The sequence below is a fragment of the Salvelinus sp. IW2-2015 genome, linkage group LG7 (genome assembly GCF_002910315.2).
Source record: "Salvelinus sp. IW2-2015 linkage group LG7, ASM291031v2, whole genome shotgun sequence".
NCBI classification, from domain to species: Eukaryota; Metazoa; Chordata; class Actinopteri; order Salmoniformes; family Salmonidae; genus Salvelinus; species Salvelinus sp. IW2-2015.
The window spans coordinates 1,757,866-1,779,148 of NC_036847.1; the positions used below are offsets into that span (position 1 = coordinate 1,757,866).

Consider the following 21,283-nt stretch of genomic DNA (forward strand, 5'->3'; position numbering starts at 1 on the left):
TTTTTGGCTCATGTCTCTTTCTATWCATATAGCCTARGGGCTATGTAGCTTCTTATTTGTCATGTTTGGAATTGTGTTGCTCTGTTATACGAAAACKTACATTTTTCTTAACAGTTGAGTTGCCCTGATCTTGTCAGTATACAGTAACTTTAAAGCTAACTAAAGACATGTTGCACCTCTACCTTGCAGATGAGCCAAGGAGGAGGACAGATGAGAACAGCAGGCCAGTGGAATACTTAGATCAGCAGCAGCCAGGGGCAACTGGTAGGGAAGTGGATGATTTAAGTGACCCAAAACAAGTTAAGCTTACCCAGTATGCCATTGTCGTGTCTGGACTATCATTAAATATGRAGACTGTTATTTTATCAAATCAATTCTCTATGTGTAATTATATTTACGTGATTAAACTAATCATGTCAACTTTAATTTACTAGGAAGTCGGGRCACCACGGAAAATGTTGATTGCGAAGTTATAATTTACCGAATACAACTCTTCAGATATTTTAATATCTGATCAATTAGTCTTCTATTAATGAATTATTAATCGTTACCTCATTAGTCTCATTCCAAACGTCGTAAAATTATTGGTTATCTGCACCAACCSTAGTTTCCATAATAAATCAGTCATATACAAATTGGCTTAATTATTTATTTACTAACTAACTAAATAATCACAGAATCACGATCTACCCCCAGAAAGGGCCACGTCATTTATTGAGGTTTACACAAGAGTTTGAGTTCCTCAAGTGCCTATGCACATCACAATGTTGGGACAGTTACTACTTTGCTATAATATTTAAACAATAATGTGCAACAATATTGAAGGACATTTTTAAATGTCAGTGTACAAACAAACATGATGAACAGGAATGATATTTACTCTCACGGGGGGCCTCCTGAAAATAACCTATGGATTATGTAAAAAATAAACAGGTGCTGGGTCAACCCAGCATGAAAACGATTAAAAGCCCAATTGATGGTTAAATTAACCCATGTTTGGGTAMTCTGGTTATTTTCAGGAGTCGACATCCTTGAGATGTCACTACAACTTGATTGGAGTACACCTGTGGCCAATTCAAAAGAAACACCTTCCTGTGTTGTGTTCTGAGAATATGAAATATACTTATTCATGTCACTGAGGGAGAGAGGGTAATGTATAACGTTTACATTATATCAGGTATCCTATTGAAATATTGAGTGCAGGGAGTGATCACATGTGGCAGGCATTGATAAGGGGAGAGAGCCAAGTGATGAACGGGGGTCGAGATCAGGTCAGGTCACGTTAAGGGAGAAATAAAAGTTTATGGCCCGTATCACTTAGTTTCCTGCCTAGCAGTCAGATGTGTAGGAGGAGATTCAGCCTAGGAGGAAGGGTTAAATATCAGTGCTTGTGTGAAAATGTTTTTGTCTAATGCAGCTGTATTGAATGCCTCTGGGAAGAATAAACTGTGGTTAAGCTTTCATAGTGTCCGTTGAGTTTTTTACTCTGGGTATTGAAGAACCTAACATTGTAAGGTCCCATAGTTCACATTCAGATGCCAGAGCAGAAAGTATACCATATGTCCAAGGAACTGTCCATAGATCTCTGAGAATGAAATGTGATGAGGCATACAGTGCAATCGGAAAGTATTCAGACCCCTTGACTTTTTCAACATTTTGTTAGATTACAGCCTTATTCTAAAATGATAAATTGTTTTCCCCTCATCAATCTCACACACAATCCCCATAATGAGAAAGCAAAAAACTGTGTTTTTAGAATGTCCACAAATAAACAGAAATATTTACATTTACATAAGTATTCAGACCATTTACCAGTACTTTGGTTAAGGCGACCATTGGCAGCCATTATAGCCTTAGTCATGGGTATCACGCTACAAGCTTGCACACCTCTATTTGGGAGTATCTCCCATTGTTCTCTGCAGATCCTCTCAAGTTCTGTCAGGTTGGATAGGGAGCGTTGCTGCATTGCTTTTTACATGTCCCGCCAGAGATGTTTGATCAGGTTCAAGTCCGGGCTCTGGCTGGGCCACTCAAGGACATTCAGAGACTTGTCCCAAAGCCACTCTTGCGTAGTCTTGTCTGTGTGCTTAGGGTCATTGTTCTGTTGGAAGGTGAACCTTCGACCTAGTCTGAAGTYCTGAGTGCTCTGGAGCAGGTTTTCAACAAGGATCTCGCTGTACTTTCCTCTGTTCATCTTTCCCTCAATAACGACTAGACTCCCAGTCCCTGACGATGAAAAATATCCCCACAGCATGATGCTGCCACCACCATGCTTCTCCGGTGGGATGGTGCCAGGTTTCCTCCAAATGGGACGCTTGGCATTCAGGCCAAAGAGTTCAATCTTGGTTTCATCAGACCAAAGAATCTTGTATCTCATGGTCTGAGAGTCCTTTGGGTGTCTTTTGGCTAACTCCAAGCGGTCTGTCATGTTCCTTTTACTTAGGGGTGGCGTCAATCTCGGCAGGCCTGATTGGTGGAGTGCTGYAGAGATGGTTGTCCTTCTGGAAGGTTCTCCCATCTCCACAGACGAAGTCTGGAGCTCTGTCAGAGTGACCATTGGGTTCTTGGTCACATCCTTGACCGAGGTCCTTCTCCCAATTGCTGATTTTGTCAGGGCGGCCAGCTCTAAGAGTCTTGTTGATTCCAAACTTCTTCCATTTAAGAATGATGGAGCCYATTGTGTCCTTGGGGACTGTCAATTATTTTATTTTTTTATTTTATACATTTGCAAAAATTTCTAAACCTGTTTTCGATTTGCATTATGGGATATTGTATGTAGATTAATGAGGATTTAAAAAATCTATTTCAGAAAAAAGGCTGTAACGTAACAAAATGAGGAAAAAGGGAAGGGGTTTGAATACTTTCAGAATGCACTGTATGTGGAAGGGTATATAACAATTGTTAGTGTTGACTGTTTCCAAGAGTGCAGAGTGGCCTCCATCATTGGGAAATTGAAAAAATATGGAACTACCCAGATTGCCTAAGGCTGGCTGTCCGACCAAACTAAGCAACCGGTTAGGAAGGAACTTGGTCAGGGAATTGACCAAGAACCTAATGACTACTCTGACAGAGCTACAGAGTTCCTTGGCTGAGATGAGTGAACCTGCCAGAAGTCTCTACAACACTTCACCTATCTTTATCGGAAAGTGGCCCTGCTAAAGCCCAGACTTGAATCCCATTGAAAATATGTGGAAAGCCTTGAAGATTGCTGTTCACCACCGCTCCCCATCTAATTTAGCAGAGCTTGAGAAAATCTGCAAGGAAGAATGMGAGAAAATCCCAAAATCCAGATGTGCAAAGCTACTACAGACATWCCCAAGAAGACTCAAAGCTATCATCCCCGTGAAAGGTGCTTCTACAAAGTATTGACTGAGGGGTGTGACACAACAAAATGTGGAATAAGTCAAGGGGTATGAATCATTTCTGAAGGCACTGTATTCTCCCAGCAGGCCCAGTTATTCAGGAAAGCTTAAAGGGTAGGTAGCATAAACGTAACCACAAGAAACATCAAAAGTCCCAATGCAAAGTTACACCTCACTTTTCTATTTTTCGAGTTGTTACATAAAACCGATCAGAATTCTGAAGGCTAAAGTCATGCCTGGAAATGTTTTTGCGGGCTGTGACGTAATATGGAGGACCGGCAAGCCAGCCTATTCCTTATAATGTAAACTCCAACAGAAATAACTTCAAATGTAMAACTTCAAATTAAACGAAATTTGAAGTTGGTTTCAATAAAAACTTCTGCAATATTACAAGCAAATAGTTTATGAACTTGTTGTTACAACTCAGCATGCAGGGTTGCTAGGCAACTAGCCTGCTGATGTTAGCCCTACTAGCCTTCTAACATTTGTACCATCCTGCTAGCACTGCATGAGTCAGCCAGTTGCTATCAACACCTACTGCTACACTACAGTAAACCAATGTTTTGGAAATACAGCCGACATCCATATAGCCATCTAACCAGTTATCAAATAATGTTACCGGTATGCAGTTGTTTTAGCCAGCAAGCCAGCCAGCAAAAATGAGTTATTTTAGCCTGCTAGCAAGCCTAGCCAACTAACTAGCCTAGCTAGCCAACTACCACTGTCGACATAGCTAAGTAGTAAGCCAGAGAACAACACCAACTAGTCTAGCACAGGCAGGAACCACAGAACACAGTGTGTAAAAAAGACAGCAGATATAAAATAGACAGCAGAGACTTACCAATTACAGGCTGCGTTAGCTACCATAGAAGAGCCAATGTGAGAGGTGCTTCAGAAGGAGAGGCCATWTCACCGGCCACGGCAGGGTGAGCTAATACAATAGCGATAAAGTAAGGTAAATCCAAAGTAGATAGATTTCAGAGGCAATAATCAAGAGGGGGCATTGGGCACAGGACACGAGGGGAAGAGTCAACAATAAGACGGTAATTGGAGGAAGGCTCCAGGCAGATGGAAATTATCACAACAGCACAGACAGTCAGCTACTATAGCATGCTAGTACTAAGCCAAGGTTGAAAAACTCTGGTAGCCTACTTCAGAGACCATGTGTGGGGGAATCTGATTGGTTGTTTACATCACACCAACTCRTAGTTGGTGGATTGTAGCTCACCACTGCCAACACTGGGCCTGCATGGCTGGTGGTTAATGTTAGCCAGCTCGCTAACACAGAATAGATTCTCGATATGACGTTGAGAAATAGTGCATTGTGGGTAGTTTAGAAGATATCCGGAAAGAGTTAGTAAATACAGTTGAAGTCRAAAGTTTACATACACCTTAACCAAATACAATAAAACTCAGTTTTTCACAATTCCTGACATTTAATCCTAGTAAAAATTCCCTATCTTTGGTCAGTTAGGATCACCACTTTATTTTAAGAATGTGAAATGTCAGAATAATAGTAAAGAGAATGATTTATTTCAGCTTTGATTTATTTCAGCACATTCCCAGTGGGTCAGAAGTTTACATACACTCAGTTAGCATTTGGTAGCATTGCCTTTAAATTGTTTAACTTGGGTCAAATGTTTCCGGTAGCCTTCTATTGCTTTTCACAATAAGTTGAGTGAATTTTGGCCCATACCTCCTGACAGAGGTGGTGTAACTGAGTCTGGTTTGTAGGCCAACTTGCTCGCACAAGCTTTTTCAGTTCTTCCCAAACATTTTCTATAGGATTGCGGTCAGGGCTTTGTGATGGCCACTCAAATACCTGGACTTTGTTGTCCTTAAGCCATTTTGACACAACTTTGGAAGTATGCTTGGTGTCATTGTCCATTTGGAAGACCCATTTGCGACCAAGCTTTAACTTCCTGATTGATGTCTTCAGATGTTGCTTCAATATATCCACATAATTTTCCTACCTCATGATGCCATCTATTTTGTGAGGTGCAGCAGTCCGTACTGCAGCAAAGGACCCCCACAACATGATGCTGCCACCCCCGTGCTTCACGGTTGGGATGGTGTTCTTCGGCTTGCAAGCCTACCCCTTTATCCTCCAAACATAACGATGGTCATTATGGCCAAACAGTTCTATTTTTGTTTCATCAGACAAGAGGACATTTCTCCAAAAACTACAATCTTTGTCCCCATGTGAAGTTGCAAACCGTAGTCTGGCTTTTTTATGTCAGTTTTGGAGCAGTGGCTTCTTCCTTGCTGAGCGGCCTTTCAGGTTATGTCGATATAGAACTTGTTTTACTGTGGATATAGATACTTTTGTACCTGTTTCCTCCAGCATCTTCACAAGGTCCTTTGCTGTTGTTCTGGGATTGATTTGCACTATTCGCACCAAAGTACGTTCATCTCTAGGAGACAGAACRCGTCTCCTTCCTGAGCGGTATGACGGCTGCGTGGTCCCATGGGGTTTATACTTGCRTACTATTGTTTGTACAGATGAACGTGGTACCTTCAGGCATTTGGAAATTGCTCCCAATGATGAACCAGACTTGTGGAGGTCTAAAAAAACATTTCTGAGGTCTTGGCTGATTTCTTTAGATTTACCCATGATGTCAAACAAAGAGGCACTGAATTTGAAGGTAGGCCTTGAAATACATCCACAGGTACACCTCCAATTGATTCAAATTATGTCAATTAGCCTATCAGAAGCTTCTAAAGTCATGACATCATTTTCGGGAATTTTCCAAGCTGTTTGAAGGCATAGTCAACTTAGTGTATGTAAACTTCTGACCCACTGGAATTGTGATAGGTAGAATTATAAGTGAAATGATCTGTCTGTAAACAATTGTTGGAAAAATTACTTGTGTCATGCACAAAGTAGATGTCCTAACCAACTTGCCAAAACTATAGTTTGTTAACTTGAAAATTGTGGAGTGGTTGAAAAACGAGTTCAAATGGCTCCAACCTAAGTGTATGTAAACTTCCGAATTCAACTGTATGTAAAACCCCCAAAAGATAACTATGTTTGTAGTTATAGGCAACCAGATCGTGACTACAACTAAGTTACTAACTCTTTGGCCACACTGTGTTGTTACTTTGGTGAGTAAAAACTCATGCTTTCTACCCTTTAACTGCGCTCTGCCTCCTCTCTGATTAAGGGGCTATTTCTCGCACACCTAGAATATAACGCTTTAATATAGCCTAAGTATTTGTCATTTAAATGTTTTAATATATTACTTATGTGTTGCATAAACACAACCACTCACAATGTTATAATATTATTTGGCTACTTCAAAAGTATACTATAGGATACCTGCGTACATTCGTTCAAAATATAATTCCAGCATCCAAACTGTGCAGCGGCAAACTGTTAGAAAACACCAAAAAGTGTAATGATATTCGAAGATTTCCAAGCTAAACCTTCGATACTGGGTAGGCCAACAAGTTAGGGAGGGATGTAGGCCTATTTTCTATTTGTAGAGATTTACATAGTTAATTTGATTGTGGTGTTGAAAACGCAAACCATGATGTGGAAGCGCCAGAAGTCGGTATGTGGTGGATTGGCACAGAAACCTGTTGGTAGAAAATATATCATCACAATGTTGAACTTAAGATTTCTACCTAGCTGATCATTGTCCCCCCCCAGACAAGGGCAGACTAGAGAGACAGCAACAGACGACACAGAGAAAGGGATGGAGATAGGCAGAGGGGTGAGCACACAGTAGACTGTATCACTTAAAGCTGCTCTGTGGATTCTAATTAGTGCAATGTGTGTGTGTGTGCTACGTAAGACCGAATTCAGGTGGTGAGTCACATTTCATGAAGTGCTCTGTCATGATCCAACAATGTCATCTTAGTCAAATATCATGTGTCAGTGTGTGTCAGCCTAACCAGCAGTCATGTTTCAGTACACTACAATTCCTCATCCTTATTGATGGCTGTCTCATTCCCAACTCCACACTTGAACTGTTGTGCAACCACATCTGTTTGAGTGATATATTGTATACAGCAGCTATCCAGCAATCCAAGCGCCATTGCTCCAGCAGTAGTAGCAACAGCACCCTCTGTTTTTCATATAGCAGAAGACCATCACTTTCTCGCTTTCCGCAAGAGAGATTAGAAATCACACAGCACCGCCTACTGCTAGGAAAGAATGACTATTCATTCTCTCTCCCCAAGAGAGGTGTTGACCGTAGCAAGCTATTCCATGCAGTGTAAGGCGACGTGGCTTACTATGGTTCTTGGCTTACTAAGGTTCTTGGCTTACTATGAACCATAAAATGTGATGTGAAGAGTCAAAAGAAACAGCCTACATGGAGTTGTGTATCTTCTAAAGAAGTCTGTATTGATGTGAAAGTATAGACCTCACAGTGGACCTCAGATTCATGAAACAAAACTCAAGAGATGCGATAGGCTGCTTTCGTCTAATGTCTTTTTGATGCTAAAGTACCCAAACTTCATTGTATTTCAAAGTGTTTTACTTTGAATTATTTTTCWAAATAACTTGCAGATTGAGATCCATCATCTATCAGTAGACTGCAGCATACAGTACAGAATATAATATATTAGAGGCCCTATTCGCTCATGCTGTTTGTTTGTCTACAGTTCTGAGTTGTTGTCATTGTATGCAGAGAGACAGACATCTCTTCCAATTCCCTTGATGCCAATGAATACAGAGAGGAGAAACAAGTCTTAAAGCGGCAATCTGCATTTCAACCATAATAACAAAGCGGCCTCTCCACCACCTTTTTGGGTAAACACCTTAGAGATGGGTCTGGAGAAATGTAGCCACTCTCAAATGTCTAGATGGGTCTATGGATGCAAGGACTGACCATCCATGAGATCAGAAATGATAGTTGTAGCCAATGTTCCCTCAAAAAAACTGAGCAAATTTCAGGTCTGCTGCGCGCAAACGTGAACATTGCGAAAATTCTGTGCAACTTCTGGCTCTCATTTACTGTGAACACTGTACCCGCTTTAAGTTACAGATTTAACAGTGGYCAAGTAGGCTACTGTGGCTATTTGATCATAATGTAGGCCTACCAGAGTGGCCTACCATCAAATACAATGGAGAAAATGCATCCCATAACATTTTAACATGGAAATACCTGTTCTATCGTTCAACCTACAGTAGCAGCCAATGTGTGGTGTTCAATATCTACATTCCATGAGACTTTTGAAAAAAAAACATGCAGGGCTTGACATTAAACTGTTTATCCACTTGTACTTCAGACAAGAAAATGTTGTGTTGTTTGATGCAAGAAACCACTTTACAAAATAAAATTCATTATTGTTACGATACCATTATTACAGAGAATCAGACAAATTATTGCTACCCTTCTGCCTATTGGCTAATTATTCAAAACTGCCTAAAAAAAAAGCTTTTTACCTGCTCATGCTGTCCAGTTCAAAGTGAATGGCACAGATCCATCGTATGGCAATGGCTATTTTGCATATAGGCCTACTGCAGCTCTGATTKGTTATGGAGCACCGGTCTGTGTAGCATATGGGCCTGAGTTGTGCATGTCAATGCAATAGAATCCTACTCCAATGCRCTCGGCCTACAAGAAAATCTMTTGCACAGTTAGTTTTGCATAGTTMATTTTGTTTCGGTATGTTACATTGAAAGTGGCTAATATAGCATTAATTTGAGAACAGTTCCRATGGCAGAGTGAAACGATGATAGCCGGCGCACAACTTTGGTTTTAGAACTGGGGGGGAAATAACATGGAGGAGGGTCTGGGGGTCCTCCCCAATAATTATTTTGGGCATCTAAAGCTAATTTCCTGCATTTTTAAACAATCCAATATGCTGTCTCTATTTAGAACAAAAAGTAAGCAAAAATTCCCACAGTCATCAAGCTAGGTAAGAGATCATTATTACATATGTTTAAGTGATTAATAAGACTGAACTAGATCAAAACTAATTCCTCAYACTCAGGCACSAAAACAAGCCATACAGATACCCGCCGTGTTGTGGAGWCAACAGAAGTCAGAAATAGCATTATAAATATTCACTTACCTTTGATGATCTTCATCGGAATGCACTCCCAGGAATCCCAGTTCCACAATAAATGTTTGTTTTGATCGATAAAGTCCATCATTTATGTCCAAATGCCTCCTTTTTGTTTGCGCGTTTAGTTCACAAATCCAAATTCACGAGGCGCWGGCACTTAGTCCAGACRAAAAGTCAAAAAGTTCCATTACAGTTCGTAGAAACATGTCAAACGATGTATAGAATCACTCTTTAGGATGTTTTGTATCATAAATCTTCAATAATATTCCAACCGGACAATTTTCTTGTCTTTAGAAATGAAAAGGAACGCAGCTCACTCTCACAACCGCGCACATGACTTAGCTCATTGCATTCTGCCAGACCTCTTAGCCAAACAGCTTTTATTTGCTCCCCCTTCACAGTAGAAGCCTGAAACAAGGTTCWRAAGACTGTTGACATCTAGTGGAAGCCTTAGGAGGTGCAATCGGACCAAATTTACACTGTATCTTGGATAGGCAAAGACTTGAAAACCTACAAACCTCAGMTTTCCCACTTCCTGGTTGGATTTTTTCTCAGGTTTTTGCCTGCCATATGAGTTCTGTTATACTCACAGACATCATTCAAACAGTTTTAAAAACTTCAGAGTGKTTCATATCCAAATCTACTAATCATATGCATATCTTAGCTTCTGGGCCTGAGTAGCAGGTAGTTTACTCTGGGCACCTTATTCATCCAAGCTACTCAATACTGCCCCCCAGCCATAAGAAGTTAATGGTGCTCCGTAGGATGTTCAAAGTTTCGGATATTTTTTTATAACTCAACCCTGATCTGTACTTCTCCACAACTTTGTCCCCGATCTGTTTGGAGAGCTCCTTGGTCTTCATGGTGCCACTTGCTTGGTGGTGCACCTTGCTTAGTGGTGTTGGAGACTCTGGGGCCTTTCAGAACAGGTGTATATATACTGAGATCATGTGACACTTAAATAAAGTCCACCTGTGTGCGCACCATATCTTATTTAGGGGCTTCATAGCAAAAGGGGTGAATACATATGCATGCACCACTTTTCAGTTTTTTATTTTTTAGAATTATTTGAAGCAACAAAAAAAAAATCATTTCACTTCACCAATTTGGACTATTTTGTGTATGTCCATTACATGAAATACAAATAAAAATATATTTAAATTACAGGTTGTAATGCAACAAGATAGAAAAAACACCAAAGGGGATGAATACTTTTGCAAGGCACTGTATATAAACACACATACAGGATAGCTTACACATGGATTATTACACAATGCAATGAAATGTCCCTAGTGGACTAACCTAATATGATGTCTTGGTAGACAATAGAAAGGGGTTGGGGACAGATAAAGAGCCGGAAAGAGAGTGGGAGAGACAGAGTGGGCTTATTGTACATACGTTTGGAAAATACGCCCATCATAAATATGGATATTCAGCACCCTAACAACCGCTCATTCGGATTTAGAAATGCAACACATATTTAGCCTTGTATGTCTTTGTTGTCTCTCTGTTGAAATCGCCGGTCCGTCTGTGGAGAGTAGTTCATCAGAAGTCTTCACTCGAGAGTTTCCGAGTGTCTTACCATTTTCGGGTCTWGTAGTTTTAAAACCATTTGTAACATATTCAGCTGGAACAACTTCACACACCGGCAGCAACCAGGCGTGATTTGGTCTAATATGTTAATTCTTCAGCAAGTTATTTTTTAAGCACTTGGGGAAAAATGGCGTTCAATTACGTTTGGCATAATGTTTGTGCTCACGTGGGCATGGTTACTGATTGGATCAACTTTACATGAAAAAACATTTTCTCATTTAGAAGGCCAAGATCACATTTCATCTTCTCACAAATAGTTTCATATTTAATCCTATAAATTCCCCAACATTTGGATGTAAACCTGACTACTGGGAAAAGTACACATTCAGAGATACAGTTATGTTGTTATACCGTCCTTAAATGAGATCCCAAAACAACAACTGATCTGACATAATTGTTCTTTAAGTACCCACGGACCCTTCCAACTGTTTGGATTACAGAAATATTGTTTCATTATCCAATCTTGGATGTCACAGTACTACAAAATCTCTCCCTGTTGTAACGAAGGGATTTTAACTTCCCTTTCATTGTGTAGGAGAGAGAGAGGTCCTGCTGGYATTTACGACCATCATAAAACGGCCAACTTCACCCCTGTCCCCCTCTGCGGGAGAGAGAGGGCGCTGTAGAGCAGACCCACTGTAACCTGATCCTTCAGATCTTCACAGGAGAGTCATGACACAGGCTAGGGTTGGGTTATAAATTACATCCTATCCCTTTGTTCTGTGGAGAATCACTGARGACAGGGAAGAAGGAACAGCTGTCATCTACTTCCCAGCATAACAACTACGATTTGTTCTCTTTGAATAAACCTATTTTTCTCCCCCTGATTTACTTTGGGGTCTGTGTCATTGAAGAATAATATCAACTGCTAACAAAAGGTAGGCTATATCATATAGGACTATGCAAGACATAGCAAGTGTCACTCTTATTATTCTTGCTGCTTCCAGTTCAGTAGCCATACCTGCTAGATTAGGTACACGTGTGGTCTCAATTAAATAGAGTAGGCTATAACCTATACATGGGCGGAGAAGCACAGGGAAGTTATCTTTCCAAGGAAATGTATCTCCTAAATAGGCCTATGATTAGGCTATAGTTTACTACATTGCCAAGAAATAGGCCTAAATATTGATCACCCATATTACTCTGTCTGAAAATCTTCCCACTCCTAAAAGTTAGGCTATAAAAATAGCTTAATAGAAAGTGCAAGTCTCTCCAACTCTGCTCTCTTCAAACTACATCTAGCATAGTGGCTGATATAGCCCCGTTATACAATATAAGGGCCATGTGAGAATCTCTGGTAATTTAACCTATTTCTTAAGTTATTTTTGAGCACTTGATATTGCCTATTGGGTCGCAAAATTGCTAGGACCATGGCTGGCAAGTGAGCTGTGTCACATACGCCTAAAATAACATTGCGGGACTGTCCTACAGCAAGCAACCTAGGTGTCTTCTTAGACCCTGACCTAAACCTCAAGTTGTATTTATAGAAGGTTGTCACTGTATGTAACGATTGTCGTCCTCGTCTGATGAGGAATATGAAGGATCRGACCAAAATGCAGCGTTGTAAGTGTCCATGATAATTTATTATATCCGAACACAAAAAATACAAAATAACAAAGTGAATGAAAAGAAATGAAAATTGAAACAGTTCTGTATGGTGAAACCACAGACACAGAAAACAACCACCCACAAACAAAAGTGGGAAAACAGGCTACCTAAGTATGGTTCTCAATCAGAGACAACGATAGACAGCTGCCTCTGATTGGGAACCATACCAGGCCAAACACAGAAATACAAAACATAGAACAAAACATAGAAATGCCCACCCCAACTCACGCCCTGACCAAACCAAAATAAAGACATAAAAAAGGAACTAAGGTCAGAACGTGACACTGTATCTCTTTGGATAGGCCTACAGAAATCACTCCATCTTCCACAGTTAGTTCAAAATGCTGCAACTCGACTTTTAACWGGAACCAGAAACATTTTACCATATCACACCTATTTTAGCTTCTCTACACTGGCTACAAGTCACTTTTAGAATATATTTAAAAATTGTATTCATCACTTTTAAGGCTAGGATTGGTTTAGCCCCATCCTATACCTCTGATCTTTTATCTCCCTACGAACCAGGACGCAGCCTGAGATCCTCTGGCAAGACACTGTTGAACATTGCAAAGTCTATATGTTGAAAACGAAAGGCGATTGGGCATTTGCCACTAGGGCATGTAGACTTCGGAATGATATGCCAGAGGAGATCAACATTGCTAACTTGTTACAATAGTATTACTAGTTTTGATAACACTTATTTTGTTTATTCAAAATGTCACTAACTGTATGCATTCAATTATATACTCAACCATTTTTCAGTCAGTCAGTAAGCACTGATGTTCTGCACCTGTCTCTCTGTAATCAGTGAAATAAATGAAGCTGTTATCTTCCAATTACCCCGATATTCCCCTGTCTGACGAGGACCAAAGGACAGAGAGGATGTTATCTGATGTCATGCTTCACAGTCAGGATTAGGGTTGCAAAATTCTGGGAACTTTGAATACATTTCCTGTTATTCCAGAAATCCTATTTGGAGGTTTCCAGATGTCCTACTTATTCCCTCCTGATTCCGTGAATCCTACAACCGGGATAACCAGGGAATTTATTGAAAGTTAGGTAGGCCGTCATTGTAAATAAGAATTTGTTCTTAACTGACTTGCCTAGTTCAATAAAAGTTMAATAAAATACATGTGGAATTTTGCAACCCTAGTCAGGATATTACTAACCCATTACAGACTGGACTGAGAATATATGACTGCCTCAGTGCATGTTGGGGAAACGGAAACTATTGAGATTTTTTTTAATAGGTTGCTACAGACCTGTCTATAAATAACCTCACATAGTTAAATATCATTAACCATAATTGAAGTAAACAAAATACAGTATAGCCTAACTCTCGTGATGAAAAATGAAAATGTTGCAGCAATAGAAAAAGTTACAGTTCAATATGACTAACTGAGGTCTTCACTAGATGGCAGTATGAGAGCAAGTAGTAGGATAGCATGTTTCTGGACCGCCCACAGCAGACCTGGGCATTAGACAACCCTTTTACACTTTTAACTTCGCCAACGCTCTGATATATTGACAGAATAAAAGCCATCAAGTATTGTGTGAATTGATGGGCACTGGTCCCAATTCCCAAGACTTGAACATATTAATTATTCGGCTATTAATTATTTCCATAACCTACATTAAGCTATTCAAATGCGACAATTATTGTCATTTATGACCAAGCACATTTTCCGTAATTGTAATCCTCTTCAACATGAGAGAAAGACAAATAGGGCTCCCATCAATCGAACTAACCGATTGGTCATGCGACGCGCAGCGGGGAGCGTGAGATGTGCCCAAATTCATTCAGGGATCCCATGAGATAGCCATCACACTCGCCCGAGAGACAGAGCACCAGCGGAAACAGGAGTGGTTGGATAGTTGGGCAGACTGTTTTACCCAGAGTGCACTGTAGGCTACACACTGAAAACTTCACCTTCGTTCGCGTAGCGATCTGAAAGGGTGGTCTGTCACATTCGTTGAGCCGCATGCATCTCGCTCCATCGAGACGCCCGGTCCCCACGCACAGGCGGCTTGCACTCACATCGGTTMGATTCTTTCAACGGGATACAGGGAGGAGAATCCGTACAAGCTCACAGTGGACTTTAATGTGTACAAAACCTGCTTTATAACGTTTCATGGGGATACTTTAGAGGAAATCTTGACGACCCTGCATATTAACAGGTAAGATACGAGTTTTGAGTTATCAATTCAAACGGCCACTTCTTATTATCTGGTGATTTCTCCAACTTCAAAMACCTCTCCTGTATCTTGCTGTGTCTTCCTATTCTCAAATGCCGAACTATTTCAAATAATGAAAGAAAACTCCCTTAAGGTGTACATGTATGGCTATTCAAAAATAATATATGAAATAAATTGGATGGGCAATATTCGTTCTCACTTTGACAGCTCACCTAAATTGCTCATCATTGTATTTTCTAATGTGGTCGTTGAATTGAAAAATAAATTAGGCTACACATCCATGTAATTTTTCTGCATAGACACAGTAGGCCTATTCAAAGAAACCTGAAATGGATGCCATATAAAGACACTTATTTTGAGCTGAACTCCACGACAAATAGTACAATCCCGACATATGCACTCAAAGAACAACAGCAGTAGTTTATTGGGATTGAGGACAGACGTCCTCAAAAAGACGTCTTTATGATAACGAAAGACGACCCGACTGCCTATAGGCCAGTTCTAGATGCACAAAGATCACGCTCAACAAGAATGGCAGTGTGGGCGCCTGCATAGTGCTGAGGCGCGCGTGTGTGTTCGTGTGTGCGCGCGCGTGCGCGTGTGACAGGCGCATCACTCACTGGCATGCCGGCTGGACGGAAAGACTAATGAATTGACCAAAATGTACGTGCGCCAAGGAAAATTCTACTTGCAGATTCCACTATAATAATTTCATTTTGCCTTATACTGTATGTATTTATGTATTTTTTTCAACACTCGTATGCTGCAAATTGTCAAACAGCTTGGTGATAATATTTTTTAAAACACTAACTTTGTTTAAGTGATTTAAAAAAAAATATCCTTACTAGATACAACTCTAGTAACAAACAATGTTATTAAAGAACAAGTTACTAAAATACTTACCATTTGCCATTTTTTAATACCAAGTATTTATTTTAATCAACAATTCTTATATAGTGGATTCTCTGAAATGCAAAGGACTGTATTGTTATGTGTGTGTGTCAACCATCATTTGTTTCATTGGCACTGGAGGYTTGCTGTTTCTCAACCTCCTTCAACCTCTTGCCATTTAGGAGAATTTTAATTCAGCAAAAGCTTTACTGTGAACAAAGGGTACACAGACAGTCAGGTATGTAAATAAAATCACTAATCAGATAGGAATATGTTCTAGTGAAAATTGAACATTCACCTACACTTATGATCTTCCTCAAAACACTGCAATGCTGCTACCAATATCAAAAATCAGCTTGATGTTGGCAGTAGAGCTTTGGATCTCCAGTTTACTGAATCTGCGCACAAACAGGATATGGTCAAAGTCCTGTTCAAAGTCCTCTGAAATGTTTATGGTTTATATTTATTTGAAATGATGTGTTCACCAGACTTATCAAGGCATAATAAGTTAGACCAATTATAACACAAAAGGCACCATTGAATTTTAGTGGGTTGATCATTATAGACTTTCCATAACAATAAGGTCAATGAAATAGCATCCGCATGTGGATGGTCTGATTGATTAGAGAAAGCTTTGTACCAACTGCAATTAAAGATGGAGAGCTTCCTATATTCTGCTTTAGTGTCTATTTTAAGCCTGGTCAATCCTACTGCACTCCTGGAAACCGATATGACGAGAGACRTAAGTCATGCATATCAATGATCCTGTACGAGTCATCTTGTCTTATGTCATCTTTCTGTAAACAGAGTTTTCGATATTATTTTATTCTACGAGGAGATCTCGAGGTTAAGAACCTCATTTCCGAGAGAGACCTGGCATTAGTGCATGCTTACATACAGTGTTCCTACACAGAGAATCAMAATATTAGCTCCTATTTCAAATAATTCTCTCTCTGGGATGATTGTTTGTTCATTGAGGAAATATAAGGATGGGATAGAATACCCCCATAGAAAGGTGATCTCTCCCCGGCAGATAGTGAGGATCAATATCAAATCAAATCAAATSAGGACAGAATGSTGTGTGTGTGTGTATATGTGCCTGTGTGCGTGCATATGCGTTTGTTTRTTTGTGARTGGAAGAGAGAGACAGAGAGAGGKGTAATGTTTTCCATGTCTGTCCATCTATACGTTTATTTCTGAAAGAGAGATAGAGAGTCACTACTCACTCAGAGACAGGGAGAGAGGGARAGAGACCATCAGGCATGGCTGATGCTGACTCTCAGCCTAAATGTAATTCCTTAATGCACTCCAAGAATCAAAGATCTAATAAGGAGTGGAAGGGCCTCTTCAATAATAAAACTGAATCAGCATCTCTGCAGCAGCAAGGGCTGAGGGCTCAGAGGACTCATAAATAACAGACTCTAGGACTGACACATGCTGCTCCAATGGCTGGAAACTGCCAATACCCTTCCCTAATTTACAACCAGGCCTGCCTGCTCAGTCAGAGGTAAATAAGCAATGTTCTAGTCAATGAGGAGGGAGTCATCAAGATCTTGGTAAGGCTGTGGAGTGTAGACAGTAGCTCTGCCTAATTGGTGTAAGCTGCAGACCATGACCATCTATCTGGGTAATAGTGTTTCAGAAGAGGAGGTAAAGAGAAGTGGGGATCTTGAGGGGATTTGTTAAAGGATGCAGGCTTATTAGGTGAGAGTCATACGAGCTTAACTGAGTCATACAGATTATATTCAAAGATTCAATTCAACCAATTGTAGTGTGCTATACCTTATTATGTCCTGACTGTTGATTTGTATTCAAATTGAAAGGCTCGTCAATAATATAAAAGCAGAACAATATTATTCAGTCAGCTATGTTCTTAGTAATGTCTTGCATTTGTTGTCACAGTGGTTTTCATATTACACATATACATTTTTTTCTTTGTGTATTCYAGAGAAATCTCTCCTGTATTTGAGTCCATAACCTGTGTTTGTCAGTGTGTAATGAATATAGACTCTGTAGGGAACAACCAATGCCTCCCACATCATCGATTGAAATAGATGTTGTGTTGCAAGTACTGCTTTCTTAATAATGATGGTTTGACAAGATGTTGTAGAACAGCTCCACTATGAAATATTAGCAATTTACAATGCATTGATCTGTGAACAGTTCCTCCCCACAGACCTTAACACCCCAGTGTTAATCTGTTAAATTGTAATTATTCGCTCCTATGGCCTATTTATTGCCTACCTCCTCATGCCTTTKGCACACATTGTATATAGATTCTCTTTTTTTTCTTTTTTTCCTCTACTATGTTATTGACTTGTTTATTGTTTACTCCATGTGTAACTCTGTGTTGTTGTCTGTTCACACTGCTATGCTTTATCTTGGCCAGGTCGCAGTTGCAAATGAGAACTTGTTCTCAACTAGCCTACCTGGTTAAATAAAGGTGAAATAAAAATAAAAATAAAAAAGGCTTGAAGAGTGCACAATACATGTAGCAAAAAAAAAATCACCATCTTGTTTAGCTATGAAGAGTTTCTCTTGACGAAATGCAACATGATAGTCTTGCTCCCTTTCCTATCTCAGGTTTGAACCCAAATAACTGACAGCCGAGGGGAGATTCCCCTTAAATAAAATACTTTACTGTATTTATTGTGGCTCCCTAACCCGCTCTGCAATATTTACTTTTGTCAAATACTCTGGAGTAGTTCTTTGGTCAAGTAATCAGATTGTTTTACTACTGATACTACTGCTACTACTGCTGCTACTACTACTTCTTCGTCTACTRCTACTTCTTCTACTAATACTACTAGGAATAATACTACTACTGCTACCACTAACAGGTGGAATCCTGGTAGTGAATTTCAGTCCCGTGAGGATGGCTTATACAGCCCAGTATTTTACACTTTAATCAGTCAGCAGACACTATTATGCAGACTTACAAGCTGTGCATAGGCCCACAACGAAGAAGCTGAACTGCTGCAATATACACCACAGCACTTCAAAAGTAAGTGGTGTGAAGTAGTGTATATATATGAAGAAAATGAGCTAGTGACTGTCTTAGTGACAGTAATCCGCTTTGCGTTGTGGAGCCAATCTATAAGGCAGTGCATTAAATGAAGGTTTCTCTTTCAACCGGCCCTCTGCATCAGTGTGTTTTCGCAACCGCGTCTGGAGGGAGAAGTCCCCCCCCCCCTCAGCTGCTGAGTGCCTGAAATATTTAACAAGGACTGCACTATTTTTGGATTTGTACTCCGTTTGTTTTGGAGCTTATGTAATAACCTGTTGTGTTTCAACCCACCACACATGGTAGTGTTTGGCGTAAGTATGCCATTCTCAGACAAAGGCTCTGTTGGTTAACTGAGGCAAAGTGTGTTTTACCAATCAGGAGTGTGCTGCCGTTTTCAATATGATGCAAGGTTACTTTGAATGACGGCAGGGGTTGGGAATGTACGGGATGTGGCGCCAAATGCCATTCCATTATATTTAACATTAAGGTATTTTAGTATTGTTTGTTCTTTTATGCAGTAATTTGGTCTCTCGCAGGCTGTTTTGGGCCTCTCTGRGCAAATTTCTGTGTTAGATTTAATAACAACATACACAGTGAAAGCACTGAAAGCTACAAGCTTCTCATATCCTTAGATTATTTTGTTCTAGAAGCTATTGATCTCCCTCTCTGTCTGTCTCTGTGTGTCTCTGTCTTTCTCTCGCTCTCTCCCTCTGTCTCTTTTTTTAATCTTTCTCTCACCCCCCCTTCTCTCTCAAATCTCTCTCTCTCCTCTCCTGACTGCTCTCCAGTGAGGTGTCAGATTCTCTGACTCATGCTCTGGGTTGGAGTATGGAAGCAGGGGTGTCATGCACCCCAAAAATCTGAGGGGGCACAAAGTACGTCAGGATGACTGGGGTTGGTCGGGAGGCGGTCTCTGCCCCCCATTCGCATGCAGTCCTGCAATTCTAGAGCCATAATCCTTATGCTTAATTCTATGTAAAAAAATATATGTCTAAAGCCAACTTCATAAAATGGCTAGTAGTATTTCTGAGAAAACAAAACAAAAATACTTGTATTTTATTTTAAACAGGACAAATCTGAGGGGGCAAGCTCCYCTATTGTGCATGACTCCTCTGGATAGGAGGAAAGTGGGAGGACGTAATGAAAAAGCAGATGAAGAGGGGAAAGTAATTCTGCAGATAGAAGGATTGACCTTCATCCTGGACTGGGATAAAAGCTTGAGTTAATACCATGCCAAAGTGTATTCAGTTCGATGCCAAAAAGTATTTCGAATTATGTATGGTGCAAATGCAAGCTCTCTAATAATAGGATATGTGCAATTGGAAGTGAAAACAAGGCAAATTAACCAAAGAAATACTAGCTTTGTTTTTGGGTCCTGATTTCCAAAAATATAATCCAATTGCTATCTATAGCCAGTGATTTTTTAAACCATTTAAGGACTACCCTATTTTTTTTTACATTCTCCCAAAATAAGTTTGCATTATAGCAGTACCCGAAGCATGCTAGATAATCATCTAACATAGTACATTTAAATCCGGGACACTCAAATGAGTATGATATGTTACGTTTGGCATGGTTACATAAGACAGAATGTTACTTAAGGCAAAAACAAAAGGAGGGTGGGTGGGAACGGTGGCGTATAACGGAAATGTCTGGCAACCCAAAGTTTGCGTGTTCGAATCTCATCATGGACAAGTACTTACTGATTTTTATCTACTCTGCAACTACTTAACATGTTAGTTAACCTTTCGCTTAACCCTAACCTTAACCCTTTAAGCTAACTCTTCCCCTAAACCTAACCTTAACCCTTTAACCTAACTCCTAACCTTAACCCTAACCCCTAGCCTAGCTAACGTTAGCCAGCTAGCTAAATTTAGCATTAGCATTAGCCCTTCTAGCCAAAACAAATTGTAATTTGTAACATATCATACTTATTGTAATTTGTAACATATCATATGGAATGGATGATGTACATTTACAAATTAATTAATACATACCATACGAAACGTAAGATATCATACTAAATTAAGTGTGCCAGATGTAAGTACCGAATAATACGAACTGCTCTGAGACCAGATTGGGAACCAGCAGCCACTTGGAGCTAAGGGCTGACATCACAGAAACATGGTCTCTGTAATGATCATTAGCTATCTGAATGTTTGCCTTGTACTGTTCTATTCTCTCATGCTCTACTGAGAGGAACTATAGTTTCGTTAATGATGACTTCACACATGCCATGAAAGCAAATACCTTACGAGTTGCAACATCAACTGATCAAATCAAATCAAATCAAATCAAATTGTATTAGTCACATGTGCCGAATACAACAGTGAAATGCTTTCTTAAAAGTAACAAGTAATTAAAGAGCAGCAGTAAAATAACAATAGCAAAACTATATTCAGGGGGGTACTGGTACAGAGTCAATGTGCGGGGGCACCGGTTAGTTGAGGTAATATGTACATGTAGGTAGAGTTATTAAAGTGACTATGCATAGATGATAACAACAGAGAGTAGCAGCGGTGTAATAGTCTGGGTAGCCATTTGATTAGGTGTTCAGGAGTCTTATGGCTTGGGTGTAGAAGCTGTTTAGAAGCCTCTTGGACCT

At 40.0% G+C, this 21,283-nt stretch overlaps 1 protein-coding gene across 2 annotated transcripts in view; it reads left to right on the forward strand.

Annotated features, from left to right (window-relative positions):
- Window positions 1-14,395: 14,395 nt before the first annotated feature.
- The window catches only part of LOC111966182 (poly(rC)-binding protein 4-like), a 43,507-nt gene continuing 36,619 nt past the window's right edge, over window positions 14,396-21,283 (forward strand). For both annotated transcript variants that reach the window (XM_023990621.2, XM_023990622.1), the window contains exon 1: window positions 14,396-14,762. The gene's annotated coding sequence lies outside the window, so the exon portion shown is untranslated. The remainder of the gene's footprint in view (window positions 14,763-21,283) is intronic.